A 26,660-nucleotide genomic window follows, 5' to 3' on the forward strand; every position below is an offset into this window, starting at 1 on the left:
TAGAGCATAGGCCCCGGAGTCAAGAGGACCTGAGTTCGATTCCGGGCTCAGACACTTAACACCCACAGAAAAATACTAGCCATGTAACCTTGGGCAAGTAACTTAACCCCAATTGCCCTCCAGAAAGCCAAAAAAATTAAAAAGATTTACTGGACTACCTTAAATCCATGATCAAAGAAAGAGACTAGACATCATAGTTTAAGAAATAATTAAGGAAAACTGCCTTGATATTCTAAAAGTAGAGGGTAAAGCAGACATTTAAAGAATTCACTGCTCCTCCCCCAAAATAATAATTTCATTAAATATAATGACAACAATGAGACAACATACCATATTATCTTGCCCAAGATTATGCTTTCTGGAGGACAATTGGGGTTAAGTAACTTTCCTAGGGTCATATACCTAGTAAGTGTTTGAGGCCAGATTTGAACTACTATCTTCCCAACTTCAGATCTGGCCCTCTACCCACTTTGCCACCTTGATGAAAAGCAAAGACAAATAAAATGTCCCTAAACTAATTTAACTCTAATTTCAAAACTTTGTATATAAAATAATGTTACTGATTTTTGTGTTTTAAAATAACATTTTTATTGTTATCTTGCATGTTAGAGAAAATGGACAAGAAAAATGATGGAAAATTTTCAAGTTCTATATTGGTAACATTCCTTATATTATTCAGTTAACGATAAAATAATTGGATAAGTAATGTCATCAAAAGCATGTGGTATAGCTTCCTAAAATAAAATATTGAGAAAACACTTAAGTGCAGGTAGTGTCAGATTTAAATAAACATGAAATGGAAGAAACACAGGTCTTCTGTGGAAAATTTCTATGTGATGCAAGAGAGAGGAAAAAGGTTCATAAATCAAACACTTACAAAGATGACCCATGTGAAGAGCTGCAAGGTTTTAGCTTATAATAGTTACAGATAGCAACTTTATTGTTGCCAGAAGAGAAAAGGTTGAAAAAAGGATCACCATTACCTGGTGCAGATATCAAATCAGTAAGTGGAATTGTCAAGTTGTTTATAACTAGTACCTTGCAGAATAGTGTAAATGCACGTTTTTTTAATAAAGAAACATGGAAATATTGTGGAAATTCCAAGCATCTAATACTAGTTTATTTAAGCAGCATTAAGCATAAAGAAACTTTCATTTTCTTTTTCCTGAAAGGAATTGATTACTTTTCCCCATTCCATTGATTTCCAAAGAAACATTGTAATAAATAACTGAATAATAATAACTACCTTCTTCATGCATAGTCTGATGGAGGCTACTGCCTCATATTCCAATACTTCTCCAAGAATGCTCAATCTCTAACGTATTAATTTATCTTAAATAGTAAATGTAGTCCTTACATGTTTGAAATATAAAATCTTCTGTTTACAATTCAAAACCTTTTATAATCTAGCTGTCTGCTGCTGTTCTAGTCTTCCCACGTCTTCAATGCCCATGTACTCATTGATCCAGTGACACTAGCCTCCTTGTTGTTTCTTGATAATCACTTCATCTCTTGTCTCCACATAATGAATGGTTGTCCCCTAATTCGTTAAATGGTCCTGCTCCTTAACACCATCTCTTGGATTTCCTGCATTTCTTCAAGTCTCAGCTAAAATCTATCCTTCTACAAGGAGTGCACACACACACACACACACACACACACACACACACACACATACCCACATATACATACACATATATGTGTGTGTGTATGTGTACGTATATATACATATATGTGGTGTTTATACATACCTGTTTGCATGTTTTTAAGATTTAGATTAATCTCCTTAAGAAGAGGGACTGTCTTTTGCCTTTGGAATTCCCAAGTTCCAAGAACATAGTAAGTACATGATAAATTTGAAGTCATCATCTCAAAGCTGGGGCATGCAGGTGACCATGGGGCTCAAATTTCATACTGTCAGAGTACAATTTCTAGCAGATCCAACTCAGTGGGAAAGACTTAAGTATGGACCCAGCAACAGGTCATCTGAGTACCAAAATAATGAAGTTTGGAAAGGTCATTCATCATGTTGTCCATTGGATGACAGGATTCCTCAACATCTACTAAGCAATGTGACAGAATAGAAAAAAAGACTGACTGGATTTGGAAACAAGAAAACAATTCAATTCTTGGTTCTTTTATTTCCTATCTGTGTGATAGTCATTTTATATTTTTAATCCTCAGTTTCTTTATTTCTGAAACAAAGTGGAGTTCTACTTAACCTAAAGCCTAAGACTACCTGACTACCTAGGAAGTTCACTGAGGCAATATAATTTCAGATCAAAAGATTGTTGGCAAGTACTTGATTAAAGCAAAGGCATTTTGGCTACTTTTTAGGAATATTTCTCAAAACATCTAACCATAAGGCTTTTTGCTCTTTACTCTAAGGATATATTTCAATCTAACACTGAATATCATTTATCTAGAATAGGAGCGCTCTCTTCTTAAGCAACATAAGAGAAAAAAATAATCAATTCTCTCCCCTTTTGCTTACTGGTCAACATAATCTTTTGTAATTGCAATGCCATATGTTTAACATGTTCCCATGTCAAATATTATATTTTATAATCTTTTTCTTCAAAGGGGATGCTTCCCAGTGACTCATAGAGAAGATCCCTAATTTCCACATTATCTTCAAATCAATTTTATGAAGGATTGCACTAAAAAGGATTCCTTTAAGCAATGAATCTCATCCAATTGGTGTGGATTCTGATCAGTTTTGATTGCAGAAAATTCTCTTTGTCCTATCCGTAGATGTTGGAAGCATGTAGTTTTTTTTAAATCTACTTAATACATTACATTTTGTCATTCTGCATTGTCTTCTGTAGATATTTATAAAGATATACTTCTAATTCTTACCAATATCAAGTGAAACTGTGGTAATACTAGACTATTGCTTTTCTAAACAAAGCAACTCCTATGCAATTAATGTTTCCTTGTAGGTCTTTGATTGCAAATAACTTATTTTTTTCTACCCTTTGTCATGTGTAATCCAATTTTTAAAATGACACCATGACTTTTCCTTACTACGTGGTCAATGCTATGCATTGTGGGAAAATTTTCCATGATTTAATTTTAATTCTTTTCATTATCATGGTGTTGATATATATGCCTGATCATAACAATATATCATTAAGTAATAATGCACTACTATGAAAGACTTAGCTACTCTGATCAAGGCAATAATCCAAGATAATTCCAAAAGAAACATGACAAAAATTCTGTCAACCATCAAAGGGAGAATAAACACTAAACAGAGATGAAAGCATACCTTTAAAAAAATTTTTTTTGTTGGGGCAGCCAGGTAGCACAGCGAGTAAGAGCACCAGCTCCAGTGTTGAGAAGACCTGGAGATCGAATCCCCGGCCCAGACAGTTAGCACCCACCCAGAAACACCTGGCCATGTAACCTTGAGCAAGTTACTTAACCCCGATTGCTTTAAAAAAAATATATATATATATATATATATATATATATATATATATATATATATTTCTTTGTTTGTTTTATTTCATTTGTGTTTTCTTTTCCTATATGGCTAAAATGCAAATATGTTTTGTATCACTTCACATATATAATCAATATATAATTGCTTGCTTTCTCAAGGAAGGGAGGCAGGAAAGAGAGAGAATTTAGAACTCAAAGTTTTAAGAAATGTTTATATTTTTACATGTAATTATGATATATTTAACAAAATAAATATAATTTTTTAAATATAGCATTAAGGACTCACAAATTTGTCACATGTTATATAATAACCCATCTAATCATTAGTGAGGAAATTAATATATATGTTTGAGAATGCTGTACTTTAGGTATCTAAAGGAAAAAAAATAGATTGAATGACTTGTGGTGAACCTCAATGACTTGTGTGTCTAATATTATAATATTCAGTGAAAATGAGTATGATTTTAATTATGTCTAAGTTGAGTAGAAAGATCAACTCTCATATTATTATATTATATTATATTATATTATATTATATTATATTATATTATATTATATTATATTATATTATATTATATTATATTATATTATATTATATTATATTATATTATATTATATTATATTATATTATATTATATTATATTATATTATATTATATTATATTATATTATATTATATTATATTATATTATATTATATTATATTATATTATATTATATTATATTATATTATATTATATTATATTATATTATATTATATTATATTATATAAAAATATTTAGGGACACTTAGGTGGCACAGTGAATAGAGCACCAACCCTGAAATCAAGAGGACCAGAGTTCAAATCCAGCCTCAGACACTTGATGCAACTAGCTGTGTGTCCTGTGGCAAGTCACTTAACCCCAATTGCCTTGACTTCCCCCCTCCAAATCTATCTACTCCATCTATATATCATTTACCTTCATTTTAATTGAATATATTTATTTAGGGTATACTATGTGTAAAACATTGAGAAATGAATTGAAAGAGACATAATTATCAATACCATGTCATTCTTGCCCTCAAGGAGTTTCAAATACACCAACTCTATGTATTAATGTGTCAAAGGAAATTATTACAGTAGAGTGAAAGCAATGTGTAAAACCACACGTGTAATATTCTTCACATTAGGAAGGGGAAAAATTAAAAGCTTATTGAAAGTAAAACATAATGATATAGGATACAGGAGGAAAGGGAAATAAATTAAAATGGGGGCTCATTAGAGTACACATTTCTTAAAGGAATACTGATGACATCCCTAAAACTGTCAAATATGAGAACAAAAAAGAACAACAAAAATAAGGTGGCATTCCTTATAAAGAAAATAGATCATACACTGTCACCATTATGAGGCTAGTAAAAGGAACAAGAAGAGTTAAATGGATTTGTGAAATAGTTCAAAACCAGATTATACAAGGAAGAACAATCTTTGTATAAAAAGATGTGAAAATTTAGAGTTCTCATCTGAATATTTGTACCTTCTTATGTAAAAATCAGTTAATATACTTATCAATATACTTATTTTTCAATGTAATTATTTATGCAATTTGAAACAGTTCTTCCTTGACTTAAGCTTGTTATAAATACTTAGTGATGAAAATTTTAAATATTGAATAAAGAAACTTTGAGAGTGAACCTAACATGACACCTTTTCACAAAAATAATATTATATGTGTACTTTTCTAACCTGTTGGTATATTTGTGATTTATTTAATTATATAATGAGTTTCATAGGTATAATTTGAGCAAAATCTGTGGTGATCTCACATCCTAGGTGAGAACAGATCTGCTTATTTGGGGAAAGATTCCCAACAGTCTTTTAGGGGTAACAGCTGGCAAGACCCTAAGGTGGAATTAGACAGAGGTCATCCTGAAAATGTGGCTGATAACAATTAACCTCTAGGTCAAAATCCAGAGAACAGGGACACATTATATTTTTAATAGAAATAATGAGTTCTGTTCATATGTGACTTTTGATAATGCATATGTGAATGGCCTATTTCTGGTGATACATATCTATAGTTATATTTCTGGATAAAGATATTTACAATAGTCCTAAGACTTTCCATAAGTCTTAGTTGAAAATATTTGAATTTATTTGTTCTTTGACATATTTACTTCAATTTTACCAAATTACTTTGAAAATTTCAAATGGAATCATCCATTGCATATGGCTATTGGAAGATTTTCTCCTGATAACTTTCTAAAGGGATTTGCATGATTGAAGGGGTTTCTGCAATGATGAGGTCACAAATCCATTGCAATTATTTGTATTTCCTGTCATGATCTTGTTAATTCATCTTTGTCTGTATGTTTAGATATACATCAGAATTTGAAGTCTCTTACAGTTCTAAATGATCATTGCCTGCTGCATCTCTCTCAGATTCTGGCAGAAGTTGGAAAAAGACAATTTCTACCAAGTCTTCTGGATGGAATCATATGTAAATTCCCCAAAAGTAGCCTGCATAAGGACAATAAAGTCTATATATTATAATAAGAAGCTCTATCATAATAGTATTATTTGGCATTAGTAAGACATTTTAGCATCTTCAAAGAGTTTTCGCATATAATATCTCATTTTATATTAACACCACCATATGAGAGATGCATGGCAGATAATCAAGAAATTAAGGCTCTAAGATATAAAAATAGTATAACTAAAGTAAATTAGTAAGTAGCTAAGCCAGAAGTAGAACCCCTGAACTTTGGATTTCTACTTTTGTCCTTGATTCACTTTATGAGCTTGCAAAACCAAGCCACTTATAAAAATATCTGGTAAAAGTGCTTGATTGAAATCAGTTTATGTAGGCATAATTTCTACTGAATGAATATTTCCTTCATTTATGATACTTTAAAACATTTTTATTCTCTCCTATATGATTCAAATTAACAACATCATTTATGAAGTCCTTATTATTAACAAGGTCATCTTCTAGGAAATCCATATTATCATACCACCATCATACATCTTGGTGAATAAAGAATGAATGAAACTTCTGGAATTGACAAGCAAAGCAGATGGGGAGTAAATCTCTGGGAACACCAAAACTGGGAGGGTATTATGCTTTTCATTTGACTAAAGAACAAGGTTATACATATCGCTATGCTTTTCTGTAATAGCAAAAGGGGAAAATACAAGAAGTGCAAAAAAATTAATGTATAATAGTATTACATGAAATTTAAAGTCAAATTCTGTCCATGTAGAAGAGTGGAATTATATGAAGTCATGTTTAGGAAAAGAATCACAGCTTTGATCATGGAAAGTCAAAAGGGCTAAACATTTTATCTACTGAAGCTTTTGACTGTGTTTATAAAATGCATGTAAAATTTTGAAAAATGAACAGGTGGGGTAGGGGGTGGAGCCAAGATGGAGAAATGGAAGTAGTAACCTTTTTAAGGTCCTCCGTGAATCCCATCACTAAACTTTGAGAAGTGAATCTGAGTGGATATGGGAGTTTCAGAAACCACGGGGAGACAGAGTGTGGCAGAATCCAGCCCAGGAAAGTGCCCACATGGGTCCGGGCAGGGGCAGCTCAAAGCACATGGGAGCTGCCGCAACTCAGAATAGAGAGCAAATTATAGCAAAGAGAGAAGGATCCCCAGCCAGCAGACTCACCCACCCTAAGGTCAATTTGAAGCCTTCTCACCACCATCTCACCGCGGGATGGCAGGATCTGTCAGAGCTGGGTAAGAGAAAGCTCAGGGCCCACAGCAGAGATAGCAGCTTCTCCTGGAGCTGTCAGCCCCTAGACTGGGAGTTTAAAAATCACCTGCCTGATTTTCCAGGGGCCAGGATGGCAAAGTAAACTCTGGCTGCTCCAATTCTCCCTCCCTGACAGAGATAACCAAGACATAAATGTCCCACCCAGAGTGAAACAAGGGTGTCCACTATCACCCCTCTTATTCAATCTGGTACTAGAAATGTTACCAGTAGGATTTAGACAAGTAAAAGAAATCAAAGAAATCAAATTATGCAAAGAAGAAACCAAGCTATCACTCTTTGCATATGATATGATGATATACTTAGAGAATTCTAGAGAATAAAGTAAAAATAAATAAATAAATAAATTTAAAAAACCTACATGAGACAATAAATAAATTGGCCAAAGTTGAAGGATATAAAATAAACACACATAAATTTTTGGCATTCCTGTATATTTCTAATGAAATACAACAGCAAGAGATAGAAAGACAAATCCCATTTAAAGTTACTGTAGACATTATAAAAGGTCTGGGAATCTACCTGCCCAAACAAACCCAGAACCTATATGAACACAACTACAAAACACTTTTATTTATTTATTTATCTATTTATCCATTTATCTATCTATCTATCTATCTATCTATCTATCTATCTATCTATCTATCTATTTATTTATTCATTCATTCATTCATTTACTTATTTATTCATTCATTCATTCATTTATTCATTCATTCATTCATTTACTTATTCATTCATTCATTTATTTACTTATTTACTTTATTTATTTATTCATTCATTCATTCATTCATTTATTCATTCATTCATTCATTTATTCATTTATTTATTTACTTATTTATTTATTTATTCATTTATTCATTCATTCATTCATTTATCTATTTATTTATTTGTTTGTTTGTTTGTTTGTTTGTTTGTTTATTTATTTGCTTTTTGCAGGGCAATTGGGGTTAAGTGACTTGCCCAAAGTCCCATGGCTAGTAAGTGCCAAGTGTCTGATGTCAAATTTGAACTCAGGTCCTCCAGACTCCAGGGCCAGTGCTCTATTCACTGAGGCACCTAGCTGCCCTTACAAAACACTTTTCACAAAAATAAAGTCAGATCTAACTAATTGGAAAAATATCAATTGCTTGTGGCTGGGTTGAGCTAATATAATAAAAATGACAATTTTACCTAAATTAAATTATTTAGTGCCATACCGATCAATTTTGTTAAAAAAAAAAAAAAACTACTGTATAACACTAGAAAAAAATAGTAACAAAATTCATTTGGAAGAACAAACGGTCCAGAATATCAAGGGATTTAATGAAAATAAATACTAGGGAAGGTGGACTAGCTATACCAGATTTTTTTTTAAATTGAATTCATGTTTAATAATTACAGGCACCGTGCCCTCCTCACACCCCCCCCCCCCCTTTCCCCTGCCCAGGCAGCAGCAGAGGAGATGCGGCGGGGCTGGGGAGGAACGCCCCCAGCAGCAAGGACCACTGTCCCAAAAGTGATTTTCTTAAAATTAAAAAAAAGGACCCCAGGGGTAGTCGGTGGTACCCCACCCCCACAACAATTTTTATGATATATACATATATAATATATATCTATGTCCCTAGGGGGAGGGGCGCCTGGCATAGTCGTGGGGTGGGGGGCAGGCAGCCCAAAGCCATCCTGCCTCGTCAGCCACCACTTTATCAGCTCAGACACACAACTGGCTACCGGCGCACACCACAGTACTCCCTACAATCTGTGGGGCCACTGTCTGCGCGTCCATTTGGGTGGCCCTTGGCCGGCCCCCACCCTTAGTTTTGGTCATACTAGTGCTCACGAAGCCAAGTGTAGAAGGCAGTGACAGACTTGAGAGCCACGCCTTTGCCCTGCTGCTCCGCGGGGTGCTTGCTGCTCTCCCAGCTGTAGAAGGCTTCCTCTTTGACCAAGTCTTCACCATAGAGTGCATCCAGTAAACATGTGTGGTAGGTTGGCTTGCTGCTCCAGTGTGACCACAAGCTCCTGAAGGGCATAGAGCGCCTGAAGCTCCTTCTGTATTTCACGTATTTCTGTAGCAGCTTCGCTCGCGCCTTCAGCACCACCACATCCACAGGCAAGGGGATCTCGAAAATGATGTCTGAGTAGCAGATGGCAGTCAAGAGTGCAGTTACCGATGTATTGGAAGCCACCTGCTGTTCGTTCAGGTTCGCCTCTATTCAGTCATTGACTCTCTGGTTACTGTTGCTCTCAGTAAGCAGCTTCTTCAGCTGCTGGCTCAGCTCCTAGGGGGACAGCTCTCGCCTGCTGGGGGGCTCAGACTACTCTCCCAGTGTGTATTCTACTTTCTGCTCAGTGACAAAAACATCAATGTCCTGGTCCTCAGGTAGGAGTTCCTTCCAACTGAGCCCAGCCTCTCCCCACAGCACCCCGACCATTTTGTGACCCACACTTTTGCACAGGAGCCTCAGGAATTGTAATAGCAGGGGGAGGAGCTTTGCCTAGGGGTTTTGGCGGCTTCGATATTTCCCTGAAAATCTCCCCCATGGGCACCCCACCTTCCGGAAGGACGGGCGTCACCAGTTCTGCCAAGTAGAGCCACAAGTGAGGGATGTCAATCTCCATTATCTTCAGCCACTTCCAGGATCTCATAGAGCCCTTGATAATATTCGATGGTAGTGAGGTGACCAGAACAGAGAAGCTGCTTCAAGAACTGGCCCATGTGCTTCTGGGTAATGGTGCTGTGCTCCAAGGTCGACTCAATGCTGTTCCAAAGGAAGATGAAAAGTAGTGACGGGGAGGCCAGTTCCTGCACTCACTGCACCACTTCCTTCATGTCATTGAGATGGAGGAACTCCTCAGTGATGGCTTTCGACTTCTCTAGCTCTTTCTCACAAAGTGCGGCCTTGGGGGCGGGGGTGGGGAGGGCTGGGTGGGCAGCAGTCCCCTCCTGTTTCACCGCATCCCGACTGCGGTCCCGCTCCTCCATCAGGCTGGACGCCTTGTGTAGACGCTCTGGTTGGAGAGGTCGCTCTCGGCTCCACTGTTCCACCTCCTTGCTGAAGCTCTGCTTGGGGACCTGGGCGCGAGCTGGGTCCAGGCGGTGACCATTCTCACATCCCCACTCACTATGCTCTAGAAGATCTACACTATCCCCAGCTTTCTCACCACGTTCCAGGCTCAGACTGCTCCTTTGTACAACACGCTGCGTGTTGGTGCTCTCTGGGGGGGGCTGCCTGCTGGAGGGCAGCCTGGTTCAAGGTGCTGGTGGCCTGGCTGTCTCAGAGGCTGAGCCTGCGGGCCTGGCTCCCATGCCCCCACTGCTGCCCTTGCCCCAGCTCAGGTGGCCCCAAGAGGCAAAGAGTTGGTTGTTGGAGTCAGTAGATCCAGGCTTAGTGATCTTGGTGAATCGGGAGGTATCAATGGGTCTGCTGCCTTTGCTTATAGGAACAGTATTTCAGCCTCCGTCATCCACAATCAAACCCCTCCTCTGCCTGGCGGAGGTCGCCGCCCTTGGCCATGAGCTGCTGGACTTTGATATGCTCTCGCTGTTCTTCCATCGCAGCCTCCTTGTGAATCTGATCAATGGTCTTGGGGACCTGGTCTCCCCGTCGGGAGACCCAGTTGCTTCTTTGGAGATCTAACACATCCTGCAGCATGAACCAAATTCTTGACTAAGTCTTCTTTTCCTTGATAATCTTCTCCATTTGGTTGAAATACTGATCCATGTGGGGCTTGGCCTTGTCAAAGTCCAAGTCTTTGCCAATGGTGGTGAGCAGACGGCAGAGGCACTCCAGGGACTCCTCATTGTGGTTCTTCAATAACTTGATCACGAAGTCGTGCATGATGGCCTCTGTCATCATCTTCAGCTTAAACAGTTCCCTGATGAACTTGATGTTGCCCAGGGAACGTCGCCCGGCGATATCTCAGGCCTTCTCCAGCTCCCCCTTCAGGCTTCCCCGTTCCTCTGCCATGGCTGCCTCATCCTTCTGCTTTTTACCAAATACTTCGTTGTCCTCTTTGTATTTCTCAAACTGCTTCTGGCACCTGTTCAGCAGCAGCTTCCGGAAGTTGACGGTGACCGTGGACTTGTAGGTGTTGGGCACCTTCAGCCCCATGAGGCAGCTATACCAGATTTTAGTCTGTATTTTAAAGAAGCAGTCATTAAACTACTTGGTACTGGCTGAGGAATAGAGTGGTGGATCAATGGAATAGATTGTGCATAAGAGATTCAGCAGTCAATGACAATAGTAATCTATTGTTGATTAACCCATCGACACCAGTTTGGGGATGAGAACTCACTGTTTGACAAAAACTGCTGGGAAAACTGGAATATAGTAGAGCAGAAACTGGACATAGACCATTATCTAACACCATATACCAAAATCAAGTCTAAATGGTTTCATGATCTAGGTATAAAATGACTCATATCCACTTCAATCGGACCTAATCCAGCAAAACATCATTTTGCAGGAATTTCTTGTTCTTCAGATGATTGTGGATTATTATTGGCATCAACTTTGAAAAAAACAACTCCACTTTAGGCAGGTAGAACCTGTAAGGTTCTTTGATACCAGGTACAATGAAAGCTCTCCCATCACATTTTTATTTTTGTGAAAACAGTTTTGTTGTCTGCTTCCTGTAACAACTCAAAAATATAGCTAGTAACTTTGTTTGAGATTGTTGCTTTTCTATCCAGGTGATTTTTTTTCCTACCTTCTTTGCTAGATGAAGATCTTTAGATTTCAAGAGAACTTTTCCAGGACTATCCAACAATTCATAAACTTCTTTCATTTTACTGTCATAGAAATTCTTATTAATCTTCAGTACTTTGATAGTTGCCATTTGTGGCAGAGTTTAACCGCCAATCATGGGAAGACAGGACTAGGTTTTTTTTTTTTTATCATGGTTTTCAGATAATCCAATAATTTTAAATTATCTCTCTTGGACCTAATTTCCAGTTCAGCCATTTTTCCAATGAGATCATTCACATTTTATTCTATTTTTTTTCATTGTTTTGATTTTGTTGTATTGTTTCTTAGTATCATTTGGAGTCATGTACTTCCATTAGCATAATTCTAATTTTCAAGGAAATATTTTCTTCATTGAGCTTTGGTACCTTCTTTTTCATTTTCCTAATTTTATTTTTTAAGGAGTTCTTTTGTTCAATGAATTTTTTAACATCTTTTTTCCATCTTGCCAATTCTTTTTTTTTTAAAGAATTCTTCTATTCAGCAGATTGTTGTGCCTTTTTACCTAATTTGTTGTAGTCTTTTAGGTGTTTGTTCTTCATTATTTTTTGTACCTGCTTTAACATGTTGTTGACATTTTTCATAATTTTCTTTCATCAGTATGATTTCTTGTTCAAATTTTTACATTAACTCCCTATTTATTTTTTTTAATCCCCTCCTATTTAAAAAATCTCTTTCAGGAATATTTTTAGACCTGAATCAAGTTTAAATTTTTATTTCAGTCTTTTCATCTTTCTATTTTCATTGTCTCCTTCTTCTGAGTTTGTCTTGATCTTCCCCATCACCAAAGTGACTTTATATTGTCAGTTTCTCCCCTGCCCCATTTTCCAGCCATTTTTTAAACTTTTAACTTTATATTAAAGTCGGGCTATGCTTTTCAGAAGGAGGAGTCATTGTCTCAAGCTTCATGCCTTTCTTGTTGCCATTTTCAGAGTAACATCTGGGGGTCTGCAAGTATGCAGTTCTTCCAAGGTGGTTATAAAGCCAATCATGAGCAGCTCTCCTGAGGACTGTTGCCGTGAATGACTTTAAGCTTCTGGTTGTATATTATAGTGAACTCTCTATTTATTCAGCAATAAACTAAAGCAAAACATTCACAACATAATATATAAACTTAGAACTAAGGTGCCCATATAGTCTTAAACAAAACATATCTTTGTCACAATCTCATCAATCAATATAAAGTACCCAAGTGAAGTCTCCTTTCATCCTTAAATTAAGCCTGGCCTCCAATCATCCTTAATCTAATCATCCTTAAGGAGCAATAATCCTTAAGTCAATCAATGTTTCATCCTTAAGGGGTAGTGGAAAATAAAAGGCCATTCACTCCTAGGTCACAATTGAATTACAATATCATCAGTAACTGCTAAGTACCCTCTTAAGTGGTGGTAGAAAGACCTTTCACCTTGGTCAAAGTAAGTCATAATCTCATCAGTCAGCACCAAGTACCCATGCAATGGTCCTTTCATCTTAACTTCAGTCTGATTTCCAAACCCTTCAATGCTCCCAGCTCTCACCTAGATTCACCAAACTCTTGCCTGGATTCACAGATAGGCAGTTCTCCCAGTTCTTGCCTGGATTTGCCCAACTCTTACCTGGATTAACAGGTAAGCAGCTCTCTGCTCACAACTCATGGTGACTCGATGAGTTCTCTCTATGAGTGACCATGAGTCAAACTCCAAACCCTTACTAGTTTTTTGTTTCTGGGAAGGTAAAGCTTAACTGAGCCACAACAAATTTACACAAATAAAGCGTATCAGAGTTACAATAATATTCACACATGTTACCACCACTATCATCTCAACTCACTTTCTGTCTGACAAAGTAACACAAACCAACAGACAAAGTCTCTGTCTGAAAAATGAAATACAAATCAACAGTAAAGTGCCAGGGCTTTGGTAAAGTCTTCTTTCAGGGTTTCTGGATTGTCAGTAAAGTCCTCTTTCAGAACTTCTGTCCTAAAACACCAGGCTTTTGTCTGACAGGCCAACAGACAGAGTGCTACAGAGTGCCAAAATCACAAGCATTCTCCCTCTCAGTTCTGCCTGGTCCCTGTGCTGGAGGTTTTATTTGCTCCCCTCCTTTTGGTTACACCTTGCTGTTGCATCCTTCCTGTTTCGCTCTTTTGGCAAGTTCCTCCCACACAGGTTCCATGTGATGATGGTAGGCCTGTTAAGAGCAGGAAAGGTCTTCAAATCCCTTTAGGTCTATTAAGGGTAAAACAATGTATGCTGTTCCCACAAAGACTTGATATAATCGAAGGCAGGGCTCAAAGGCACTTGAATAGCTGAAACAAGGAGCTTAAGTAGTATTTTGATTGCCATCACAATAACTGAAATAAGGAGGAAAGTACCACTTTGCTTGCTATTACATTGGCATGATCTAAAGAAAGGTATGATCACTGATTTCCTGGACTGTGAGCATACTTTTTCTCCTTGGGACTATGACCAGGGTTCCAGCTACCCTCTGACCACATGTTCTAGTACGCTATAATGTTTTCTCACCCTGGAACCATGACCAGAACTATATATGGGCAATGCAACAGAGTCCTGCACACAGTGCCAGGAAGGGTCCATTGTAATCTCCTTCTGAACCGCTTCTGTCTGTGGAATAAGAGCTACAGAAGCCACCACCTATTCAATTACACACACACACACACACACACACACACACAGAGTCTGCTGCTGAATTACTGGGTACAGCCTGTACTGGACTGTGTTCCACTCTCTCCCCATTGAGAGAGACATTTTCCTTCTAACCATCTAAGTTGTCTTGACCTGGAAAATTGTTTCACCCCATTCTTTTGTTGGATATTGCAGTCAAGAATTCATTTTGAGATGTTATTTTAAAGTTGTTTGGAGGAGATTTAGGAGAGCTTAGATGAGTCCATACCCTTCCTCTGACATTTTTGCTCCACCCTTGAATATATGATTTCAATTAATCTTAATAATAATCTTGAAAATAGGTAGTGATAGTGTGATTATTTTATTATTACCAACTTAATAAATGTAAATAATATTAGAGTTTAAGTTGTCTATGATTGTATACCTTGTAAGTAACTGAAGAAGAATATAAACCTTGGTACACTGACTCCAAATCCACTCAATACAACAATTCTACTTCTGTCTCTAAAAAATGATATGAGGATTATAATTTTTCAGCTAATGAAGGTGATTTTGTCCCTGCAGTACATGGAGAATGTTTGTATCAGTATGAAGAATTTAGTAAGAATATGAACATTTATGAAGTACTTACCATGTGCCAGCCACTGAAACTTGCTTTGCTATTTAGTGCATCAAAACATTGTGCATCAGAATGGGGATCAAGTGTTGAGGAAGTTTTGATATGAATTCTATTCAAATACTCCATATTTGTGCTATAACAAATGAGAATTCTTCTAGCTCCTATCTATGCAGTGACATTGAGGTACACTTAATCTGACATAATACAAGATTGAAAATATTTTTCATTTGATTCTGAATAATTTCTTAGATTATAGTTATATCTCAAATTTATTTATTCCAGAAGCAGAAAAGCAATGATATAGTAAGTAAACATTTTGACAACAACAAGTTTATCTAATTATAGAATGTTAACTATACAGGAAATGTAAAAACATTTCATATGTTGAGAACAAAATAAATTAAAAAAACAATATTTTTTATCACAAGAGAGATCATATAATATCTATATTATAATGGTCTTATTTAATAGTGAGTATATTCCATTTTGAAGTGAAACAACAGCAACAACACCAAAACCTATTCTAAATGTGTCCAGAAAAGAAAATTTTAAATCTCATTTATTCCTACTTTCACTGGACAAGAATTTAAGAATATTCTGAAAGACTAAGCATTTCTAATTGATACAGTGAATTTTTTCTCAATAAAGCAAACAAAAAAGATAGATGAAATGTATTAATTTCAAAGTTGAATTATAATAAAATATTAAAAATCAAATTGATAAGTTTCCAGTCTTTCTACTAATAATTAATATTAGCAAGGAAGGAAAAAGATTTGTTATGATCCCACTGAAATCCAGAAAGTAGTGTACAAATATTACCTTATTTGATCATGACAAGAAGTCTGGGATAGAATACTAATATTATCCAAATTTTGCTTGTTGAGGAAACTGAGTCCAAAAAAGTTTGTGTGGAGCTAGAATGCGGATCAAAGCACATTATTTGCTTTCTTTCTCTCTTTTTGTTTGTTTCTTCTTTCTCATGATTTTCCCCATTGGTTCTAATGTTTCTTTACAGCATGACTAATGTAAAACTAAGTTTAATATGAATATATATGTAGCACCTATATCAAGTTGCATGCCGTCTTGGGGCAGGGGAAGGGCGATATGGGGAGAAAATTTGGAATTTCAAATACTATGAAAGTGAATATTAAAAAGTAAAAAATAAATATATTAATTTTAAAAAAAGTGGTCTTATAAAATCCACTGGGTCACAGAACTAGTAAATTTCCGAGGCCAGATTTAAATTTAGTTCTTTTTTTTTTTATTTCAGGCACAGTACACTATACACAGTGACACAGAATCAAGGAATATTAGAGATCTTCAATTTTAATTATTCTTAACAATTATCCTTAATTATAAAAAAAAACAGTTTTAGTTCTTTTCTTCTGTGATGTTCAAAGTAAGTGATTAGAGAAGTTTGTCAGCTATTATTTCTTGTATAAATACTTCAGCTATATTTTGAGATTGTGCTACAATATTTCCTTTCCTCAAATAAATAAACTTTTGTTTAAAAGAAAACAAATTTTCTTAATCTCTTATTTTTTTCCTGTGCCTTCATGGTTATATCTCTCTGAAATGTTTCCAAATTCCCCATATCCCTCATATCCTACACACAGATATGTTTGTATTGTTGAATAAAGCTGGAAGCTTTATTATGCCTTGCCAGAAATATTCTATGTATGTATATTGACATCTCTGTAAGTTTTCTGGAAAAATGCCACCAGTGTTGATGGCATTCATATGAATTATTAATATGTTGAAATGATTTCTTGATGGCAATAATATGAATTATTAATTCATCTTCAGGTTGGTAGATATGCCAATTCACAGCTTAGATCAATGCCTTTTTAAAAAATTTTCATGAGACCATTTTAAACAGACAAAAAAATAGTTTGTTCAATACAAATTAAAAGGGGGAGCCATTTATGAGATAGAATTACCTAAAAATTAAAAGTAAAATTGTTTTGATGATTTGTATGATGTGTATTTTTATGATGTTGTGCATGCATACATATTTGAACACGAGAATATAAAATAACTTCAGAGAAAAAAAAAAGAGAAATATAATGGTCCATAATGAACCAAAGAAAAATATAAAATTTATCCTAAAAATGGAAATATTTTGCTTTTTCAATTTAAAAGTCCTTGAGATCTAAAATTCATGCACATGTTGTACAGTTTTATGGCACCTAGTTTAATAAAAGTATGTCCCATAACAGCAAGATTTAACCATAGACATAGCTCTACCACTCCCACTTACAAATTGAGGGCATACTTTCTGCTGTTTGCCCAGTGTGGTATTTTGGAAAGAAACAAAGCTACTCATAGCAATGTTAAATGTTTTCATTTAATTATTTAAGGGAAAGAACAAGGGAGTATGAGCTATTTGTTCATAAGTGAATGCTGTACCAAAATGAAAGACATAAAAATTTTTAAAAAAAAGTAACATATAAGGAGAATAATTAGAGAAGAAAATATATATAAAATTTTTTTCCAGTGTCCTTAATCTTTTAGTAAAGTTTCTTCAGATATTTGAAATCAAGATTTACCCAGAGGAAAAAAAAAGGAAACAAGCATCTATTAAGAGCTTATTATATACCAGCACTGTGCTAAGAACTTTATAAATGTTATCTTGCTTAATGCTCAAAATATTTTAGATAGTGAAGTATATTGCTATAGCCATTTTTAGTTGAGGAAACTGAGACAGGAAAAGGTTTTTCAACCTATTGTTCCAACCAGGCAAACTTTGTTATAGCTGTATTAAACGGGAAGGTAAGGGAAAAGGGAATAATGATTGCCAGAGGATAATGAAGACCCAAAATACGGACACAAATTGTGATTTTTTTCCCCAACTAAGTATTATTCAAGAAGTGTTTTAAACAATGTGTGCATACAGATCTATCTATCTATCTATCTATCTATATGTGTGTGTGCATGTCTATATACATATTGTAAAACTGTATGTATCAAACAAAATTCTCTCTTTCAAATCATTCTTCTAGTTCATACAGCCACTGCCCATTCTTCCCCCTCTCCACCTCATATCTCACAGTAATAGTAGACTTCTTAGTATTCAAGAAGGAAGACAGTGATAGATAAAGACATACTGACAAAGAGTTAGATGATAGAAATATAGGTAGGAAATGGGTGATGTAATATGAAAATGTATGTGTATATACATATATATATATATACATATACACACACACAGATATAGATAAAGATAGACAAATGGGTGATAGACAAATCAATAAGTAAAACTACAACTCAATAGAAAAATCAAATAAATTCCCAAAGTAGGGTAAAATTGATTCTTTGTTATGTTAACTCAGTTTCTGTTCAGTGCATCCAGAATCATTGGCTCCTCCAGTTAAACAGCCAATAAGAGACTCCTTTAGCCTCCCAATCTTTCATGTAAGCTCACCAAAGTTTCCATGAGTGATTGGATTGGAAGCAGGCTTGGAAATGTCTGCATATACTCTGTTTAATTAACAAGGGAGGACAAATCTGAATATGTTCATAAGACTAACACTCATTGACCCATTCCCCCATTATACTGGAAAATAAAATGGCTTGGTAACTTGGTAAGAGTTGCAATAATCAATTGGTGCAAGTTATGTGCTACACAATATCCAAAGAACTAGATAACAGCAAACTAACCTTTTTATTTCAATTTCACATCGATACAGAAAGATGGAGATAATAGTAGCTGAAGAAGAAATGGGGAGCGTTATCATTTCCATTGTCAAGAGAGAACCAAATAAATGAGATGACAAATTAAAGTAAATTCTCAATATGTAACTTTTCCTTCTAAGGCTTAAATAACTGAAGGCTCAAAAGAAAGGGCTGCACAATTAATATCTTCAAGTAATCAGATACTCCAAACACACACACAGTCAATGCACAGTACCTTTATTTGTAGACAAGGAAGATATATGAATACCAGGGAAAATGAATAAGTTTTTGGAATACCAATATGTTTCTTCTAGAATGCCTTATGTGAATAGTTTAAAATGCACTTTTCAATTACTAATATCAAACCATTTGTCCAAACAAGCATTATTTGAACAATTCTCTTTTGTATTAAAAATTTGAACAGATGATATAATCTATGCAAATAATCATTGATGTACTTTGTAGTACACAACAAAAAGAAAAGGGGCAAAAAAGGTCCTCATTTAGGGAGATCACAGTCTAATGATGGAGACAATATGCAAACAATTGTATGTAAACAAGATATGTGGGATATATTGTAGATAATTCAGAAAGGGAAGGCAAAAAAGGGAAACTGAAAAGGCTTCTTCTACAAAGTGAGACTTGAATGTATTCAGGGAAACTAGGAAACAGTAAAAAAAACAGGAACAAAAGAGGGAACAAGTAAAGTTAGGGAAAATTTCAGCTGTAAAATAGGTGAAATATTAAAAAAAAAAGATGTAGCATCATGGATGATAAAAATTAATTAAAAAGCTGTATATCCCTGAATTCATGTGAGTGTCATTACATAAATATCTTAAAAATGTATGGTTCATTACTTTTCCAAATATCTAATGTATTGCAATGTATTATAAAACGTTTGTATGAAAAGCCAATGCCTTCAAGAGAAACAAGAAAAAAAAAAGAATAGAATTTTAAGAATAGTGAGGCCAATTCTATAACCATTTTTTTAAAGCAATCAGGGTTAAGTAACTTGCTCAAGGTTACACAGCTAGGTGTTTCTGGGTGGGTACTAAGTATTGATACCCCGGTCATTCCGACATGGGAGCCAGTGTTATTACTTGCTGTGCTAACTGGTCGCCCCTCTATAACTATTTTCAATAGGTTGAGATAGTTTTCTTGAGAGTGTGTTATATGAAAAAGATACTTTACTAACTGTTAATAAATGGATATTAAGTATCCTGGAAATGTAAAGGAAATTATACTAACTGAAGTAGTTTCTACAGTATGCTACAACAAATTTCTTCAACAATCGTTTTAATCAATCAGATAATATATATTTAGTGGGAAGATTCTTTACTTTATGGATTCAAATGAAATCAATCTTTTTCATATGCAGGTTCAAAATCAGTTTTCATAAATGCATTTTTCCTTAAAATACAGGGATGAGAGATTTAATATTTAAGTGATAAAGAGGAATTTACTCTCATGCAATTTATCAGTTATCTTGGATAAAAGATTTGTGTTCATACACAGAAATATAAAGTGACAATGGCCATGCTATTTGACTATCATCAAGCAAGAACCATATTTAGGTGTAATCATTAGAAAGGTAGTTTGAAGCTATACTTAATAAGTAATGTTTTGATTTTCATAAATATATCACTCCTGCAACATGTCATTAAATTTTCTTTTGTGAAATCCCTTTTCTTATTTAATATTTATTCATTTTATTAAAAATAAGAAAGAAATGACTATGTATTTCAAAATACACCAAAGGTGAAAATTGAAAAAAGTAACATTCAGAAAGTTTTTCCTAAAATTATATATAATATATAATATTTATATACTATATATTATAAATTATACATATTTATATATTTAAATTCAGGGAAACAAAAGTTCAGAAGAAGCAGACATTTTGAAAAATACAGATCACTCAGAAAAAGAGATTGATTTGAAATATTTCTGTAACTTAAAGTTTCATTATTATTTTTTTTGTCAGTACTCTTCTGGGAAAAAAAAATTAAATGTTGGTCATAATCTTGCCTACCATTAATACATAATGGGACCATGAATACATTTGAAATAAAAAAAAGACAACAGAGGACTTTTAATTCCAACCCTCCATTGTACAGATAAGTAAACTGAGGACCAGCAAGATTAAAGGACTTGCACAAGGTTATACAATAAGTGGAAGAGCTGGGACTTGTTTTAATTGTTATTCAATAGCCTCAAATGGGAGGGAAGCTTTACAATTTTATAGTGTAATGGGAATGTAAATTTTGAAGATCTTCCCTGCCCCTAGGCTAAATTGCACCTGGAGCCTGGGGTGGGAGGCTTGTTTTTCAGTAGATACTTTGTGATTGGCCAGTGGGTCAAGAAAGTTGTTACATTCTCTGAGCCAGGAGTAGGCTATATAAGCCCTGATATAAGGCTTTGTTATGGGGCTCACTTTGAGAAGCTTTCTGTGATTTGATCAGATGAAATTCTGGGAAGCCATTTTCCAGGGCCCCCCGGATTTGAAACCCAGATATTGTTCGGTATGGATGTAATGGTTGGACAGTTTGGAAATCTGTCTACTTAATCTGTTTCTGTCTTGATAATTCTGTCTGTATATTCTGAAGTTTGGGGTGTGTAGCAGCAAGCACCCCAGTGTCCCCAGGGTGGCTGCTAACTCAAGTTATTGGTTCTTCTTTGATAAAGGAAAGCAACTCAAAATGGATTAACAAGCTTACTTTAATCAGTCAAATATGTATCCTTTACCTAGTTCAGTGGAAAAAGATCAGCACCCTGAAGTATCTACTGAAAAACAAGCCTCCTACCCCAGGCTTCAGGTGCACTTTAGCCTAGGGGCAGGGAAGATCTTTAAATTTACATTCCCATTTTATGGTGCTTATCTCTTTCCCAACACTAGGTAGAGTATACATATTTGACTGATTTAAGTAAGCTTGTTAACCCATTTTGATTTGTTTTCCTTTAACAATGCAGATCTAAGAGCCTGTGGTGGCAGCGACCCTGGGGACTCTGGGGTGCTTGCTGCTACATATAGAAGAACTTATTAATTAATCTTAGACCTATATGAAATTATACAAATCCTCACTACCGTAAGCTATTTAAAAAATAATTTATTATTGACTCTTTATGAGATGTCTTATTGCTGACAAAATACTTCCAAGATACCCTACTAAATTTTGTCAAGTTTTTGGCATCTGGCTTAGAGCCTTCTTTCTCACTATTAGAAATTTCACATCTTCATATAGGTTTCCAACACCCTTTATTTGCAATTCATCAAACTCTTCAATTACTAAGACTTTTATTTCTACTTAATTTAATATGCAAATCAGAGTGGTATCTCCTTATATATCACCACTATTTCAAATTGGCTTACCTCTGTATTGGTAAAGGGGATTTGAAGACCTCCCTTGCCCCTTAATAGACCTAAGGGGATTTGAGGACCTTCCCTGCCTTTATTAGGCCAAATGTAATCACATGGAGCTCCTGGGGCCAGGAGCTTGCTGAAAGGGTAGATCAGTAAGGGTGGAGCAGGAAGGAGTCAGAGAGAGTGCCAGAACTGATGGGAGAAAGCAGTGAGGAGGCTGAGCAGCTAGTGTGAGTTAGACAGGGGTATTCTTGCTTAAGGGAGTCTGTTTTCTTTTGAAGTCCTGATGGAGGGAAGGCTTGGGAAGTTTTGCAAATGTTGGTGTTCTATGTATTGGTTATGTGCACCAATTTCATGGTTACTCGGATGAATTTGACTTTCTGGTTTTGGGATTCATCTTTCTGGTATTTGAATAAATGCTTGATTCTGTTCTCCATGTGGAGAGTCTGTTACATTTTGTGACTCAAAATTACACAAGCATATACATAGCTGCCATGGGTGCTGTGAATATCATAATGGTGTTATATTTGGCAACAAGTATGAGATCCAAAAAATATCAGACCTCTGTTTGCAGGCAGGAGGGCTTTAGGGAATGAAATTGCTGTCCCAGAATGACAGGATTTTCCTTATTCCTCTGCAGGAAGAGAATTGGCTTAAAACACAGGGCTCTGTGAAAACTGGGAAATGAGGTTACAGAAGGGAGAACCCAGATATTTGGAAAGATGCTTGTGAAGATTACCAATAGAATCAGAGAAAGAAATGGCAGGGTGTGTAGGAGAGGCTGGGCTTTGCTCACAAGTTATCATCTTACGTGTAAAAGTAGGGATTAGCTGCTATAGGAGAAAACTCAGATGGCAAGGGAGCTGGCTGGTTTGCATGAGAATTTTTTTGTGCTACAGCAATCAGGTTCTCTTTTAGAAGAGCAAGCTGGAAGATCTCAGGTGGTAGAAGACCAAGCTACTCTTCATTTAGCTAAAAAGAAGCTAAAAACTAACAGAAGCAATGTGCATGCAGCTTTTTCACAGCCTGGACGTAGTGGCTCCAACAACTCCCAGGACAATGTGTGGGAGAAGAATGGAACAAAGTTAGAAGAGGACTTTCTAATGCAGAAGTTTGCCCCATTCTAAGAAGAAAGCAAAACCACCAGGGCCAAATAGAGTTCAGGAAGATAATTGAGGATTTCACTTAACAAGATGTTACTGATATATTAAGTTGATTCACTCAAAGAATGGGAGAGTCTTTAATGTCTTGGATGGTAAGAATCAGTGATGAAGGAATCAGAGAATAACTAGACAGTGTGGATTGCTTAAAATTGATAGATATTAGTCAGAATTCTTTTGTATACCAAGACTTTAGGGGTTACCATATACAAGGAGCTAACAACACAACTAATCTGTTAGCTTTAGCTGCAGAGGGATGCAATAAGCAATATCCTACTGACTCTATGTGGCCTGATGGAGAAAGACCCTGGTACTCACTTAGACACTTTATGAGAAAGCCAATGGAGGAGGTAATAAAACTGCTATCATTGTTGGAGATGCAAATGCATCTCACAATATCCTCTTAGCAGTTCCTCATAGAAATATCATGGTGAAGAGAGCTCTCCCTTCTTATGAGAACATAATTCTGACTGTACCAATTGGGGAAATAGGGAACCCTCTTTCAAAGATGCTGCATAAGATTTTACAGTTAAGTGACTTAAGGGAATGGGGAAAAGATAAATTTCCTCAAGAGAAAAGAATAAATACCTAGTGGATTCAAATTCAGAGTGGAGTAACAAGAAGAGAATTGTTTACCACTCTCCTAAGAGCAGGGATATATTTTAGAAGAATAGATGATATTCCAACTGAAGACTGCATAAAATGTACCAAGAAAAGATACTTAATATTAGACTGAATAGGGAAGTAGGAACCTCCACTAGAGATACTTCTGAATCATTGTATCCAAGTTTGCCACAACTTCAGGGAGAATAGGAAAAATGCCAAGCCCCAGCCAAGATTAAAGAAATACACAGACGAGATAACCGACTCCATATTGGTTTAATAATATATTGGAAAAATGGATCAACCACTATAACTAAGACATTAATAGATAGTGGGCCAGAGGCCTCGCTTATCTATGGAATCCCTGATAAGTTTAAAAATGGAGCTCCTTCTACCATCACAGAACTTGGGAGGGGCTGAAATATCAGGCAGACAAATTAAACTAACAATGAAAATTGGACAATGACCTAAGAAAGTATATACTGTGGTTATTTTACCCATTCCTTAATATATTATTGGAATAGATATATTGAGAGGTCTGCCTATCTATTTACCTGAAGGAAGATACCAGTTCACTGTGAGGAAGTTAGGAATTAATACAGTTTTATGGGGGAAAAAATGGACCCAATCACTTTAGCTGAACATTCTGAAGTAATTGCTTTAAAGCAGTATCATGTGCCCAGTGGGCAAGATGAAATTACCATTAGTATAAAGGAATATGCTGAAGCAGGAGTGTTAGTCCCTACAATCACATAATGGAATAAACCTTCCTGGCTAGTACAAAAATAGAATGGGACATGGAGAATGACTGTGGATTATAGACAATTGTATAAGTTGACTCCTCCCTTGTATACTGTTGCTCCAGATACTGTCACATTAATGGAAAGGATGCAGAAGCATGATGGGACTTGGTATGCAGTTATGGACCTGGCAAATACGTTCTTCACCATTTCAATAGAATATGAACAATAGGACCAGTTTGCTTTCACTTGGATGGGCAGACAATATGCTTTCACCTACTTGCCACAAGGATACCTCAATAGCTCCACTATTTGTCATAGGATTGTGGCTGAACAGTTGGATGAATTAAAGCTACCTTTTTTTAATGGCAAGCAAAGTAGTACTTAGGACCTTGTTTCAGTTCAAGTTTCTTTTAAGCCTTGACCATGATTATATCGAGTCTTTGTTAAGAAAGAGAACATGTAGGGGCGTCCAGGTGGAGCATAGATTAAGAGCACCGGCCTCAGCATCAGGAGACAAGGGATCATTTCTGACCTCAGATACTTGGTACCCACACCAAAATAACTGACCATGTAACCTTGAACTTAACCCCAACTGCTTAAAAAAAGAAAGAGATCTTGTGAACCCCAGAACTTGTGAAGCCCAGAAATTGTGAACCCCTGTTGCTAATGAAACAAGAAGGGGCAGAACAGGGAAGAGCTAATAACCATATATAAGTAGAAGTCCAAGGTGGGAGAGAGCAGAACTGAGAAGAAATGAGAAGAGAACTCCTGTGGTGCCACAGTTGAGAAGAAGAAAACTCGTGGTTTCCTGGCATGCTCTGTTTGTCTGTTCTGTCTCTTCTTTGTTTTTTCTGTAATACATTGTACAAAAGCCCTGGAACCTTCCTGGAAGCTCTGAAGAGGATTTTCTTGTTGTCTGTTTAGAGAAGTCCTGGAGGAGAGTTTTTAGAGGTCCTGAGAATTTACAGAAGATTTGTGTTGGCCTCTTGGAATTTGTTTGTGGGTCTCTGTAGATTTCACAGGCAGAGAGTGGTGGAATGGCCCACAGGCTGATGGTGCTGGTAATGTGCATGAATACTGTTTTGGCTCTGTTAAGCTTTGTCTTCCCAGAAACAGAAACTGTAAAGGACTTGAGGCAGACTGTTCATTGTATGAGCTTCAATATGAAACAGGAACTGGATGAGGAGATGAATGAGGAACTGGATGAGGACCTGGAAAAGGAGTTGAGAGAATCCTGCCTGTGGATCCAGGTGACATTGGGGTAGATTCAGGCAGGAACTGGACCTTGGAAGAGGAACCATGGAAGTTGAGAACCAGCCTTCATTCAAGATGAATCTTGGGTACTTAATGCTGACTAAGAAGATTAAGATTTACTGTGAGCTAGCGGTGGAGAACTTTGACCTTTGTACTTTGTGTCCCTTAAGGATGATTAAGTTAAAGATTTACTAAATGATATCTTTTGTTTAAAACTATGTGGCTACTTTGGTGAAAACTATGTGGCCACCTTAGTGATAACTAGTTATGTCATAACAATGTGAACACTGTTCTTTGATTTCTGTGAATGTTTGGCTTTAATTTGCTGAATAGAGAGTTCACTATTCTATGTAATCAGAACCTTGAAGATGCACACAGCAGCAATCATAGGGAAAATTGATTGTGCTTGGCTTTACACTGCTATACATGTTACCATTACATTGATGCTATCATGATACAAGCAAAAGATGAAAAAGAAGTAAAGAGTTTGACCCTTTTAATTGAGCATACGAAAAGCAAAGGTGGGAAATTAAACCTGCAAAGACTCAAGTACCAGTTCAATCTGCAAAATTTGGGGTATACAATGGAATAAAGGACTACGAGAGATTCTTCCACAAGCCTGACAAAAGATTCAGCATTTTCCTATTCCTACCAATAAGAAGGAGGCCCAAAAGTTCAAAGGATTATTTGGA

At 36.0% G+C, this 26,660-nt stretch overlaps 1 protein-coding gene and 1 pseudogene across 1 annotated transcript in view; both read right to left on the reverse strand.

Moving 5' to 3' along the window:
- EPHA6 (EPH receptor A6) overlaps window positions 1–26,660 on the reverse strand; it is an 862,386-nt gene that overhangs the window by 811,239 nt on the left and 24,487 nt on the right. The window lies entirely within an intron of this gene.
- Window positions 9,011–12,023, reverse strand: LOC138171151 (eukaryotic translation initiation factor 4 gamma 1 pseudogene; annotated as a pseudogene).

This window comes from Petaurus breviceps, unplaced genomic scaffold (genome assembly GCF_028583685.1).
Source record: "Petaurus breviceps papuanus isolate PSGF00001 unplaced genomic scaffold, PetGlider_PUasm1.0 419, whole genome shotgun sequence".
NCBI lineage: Eukaryota > Metazoa > Chordata > Mammalia > Diprotodontia > Petauridae > Petaurus > Petaurus breviceps.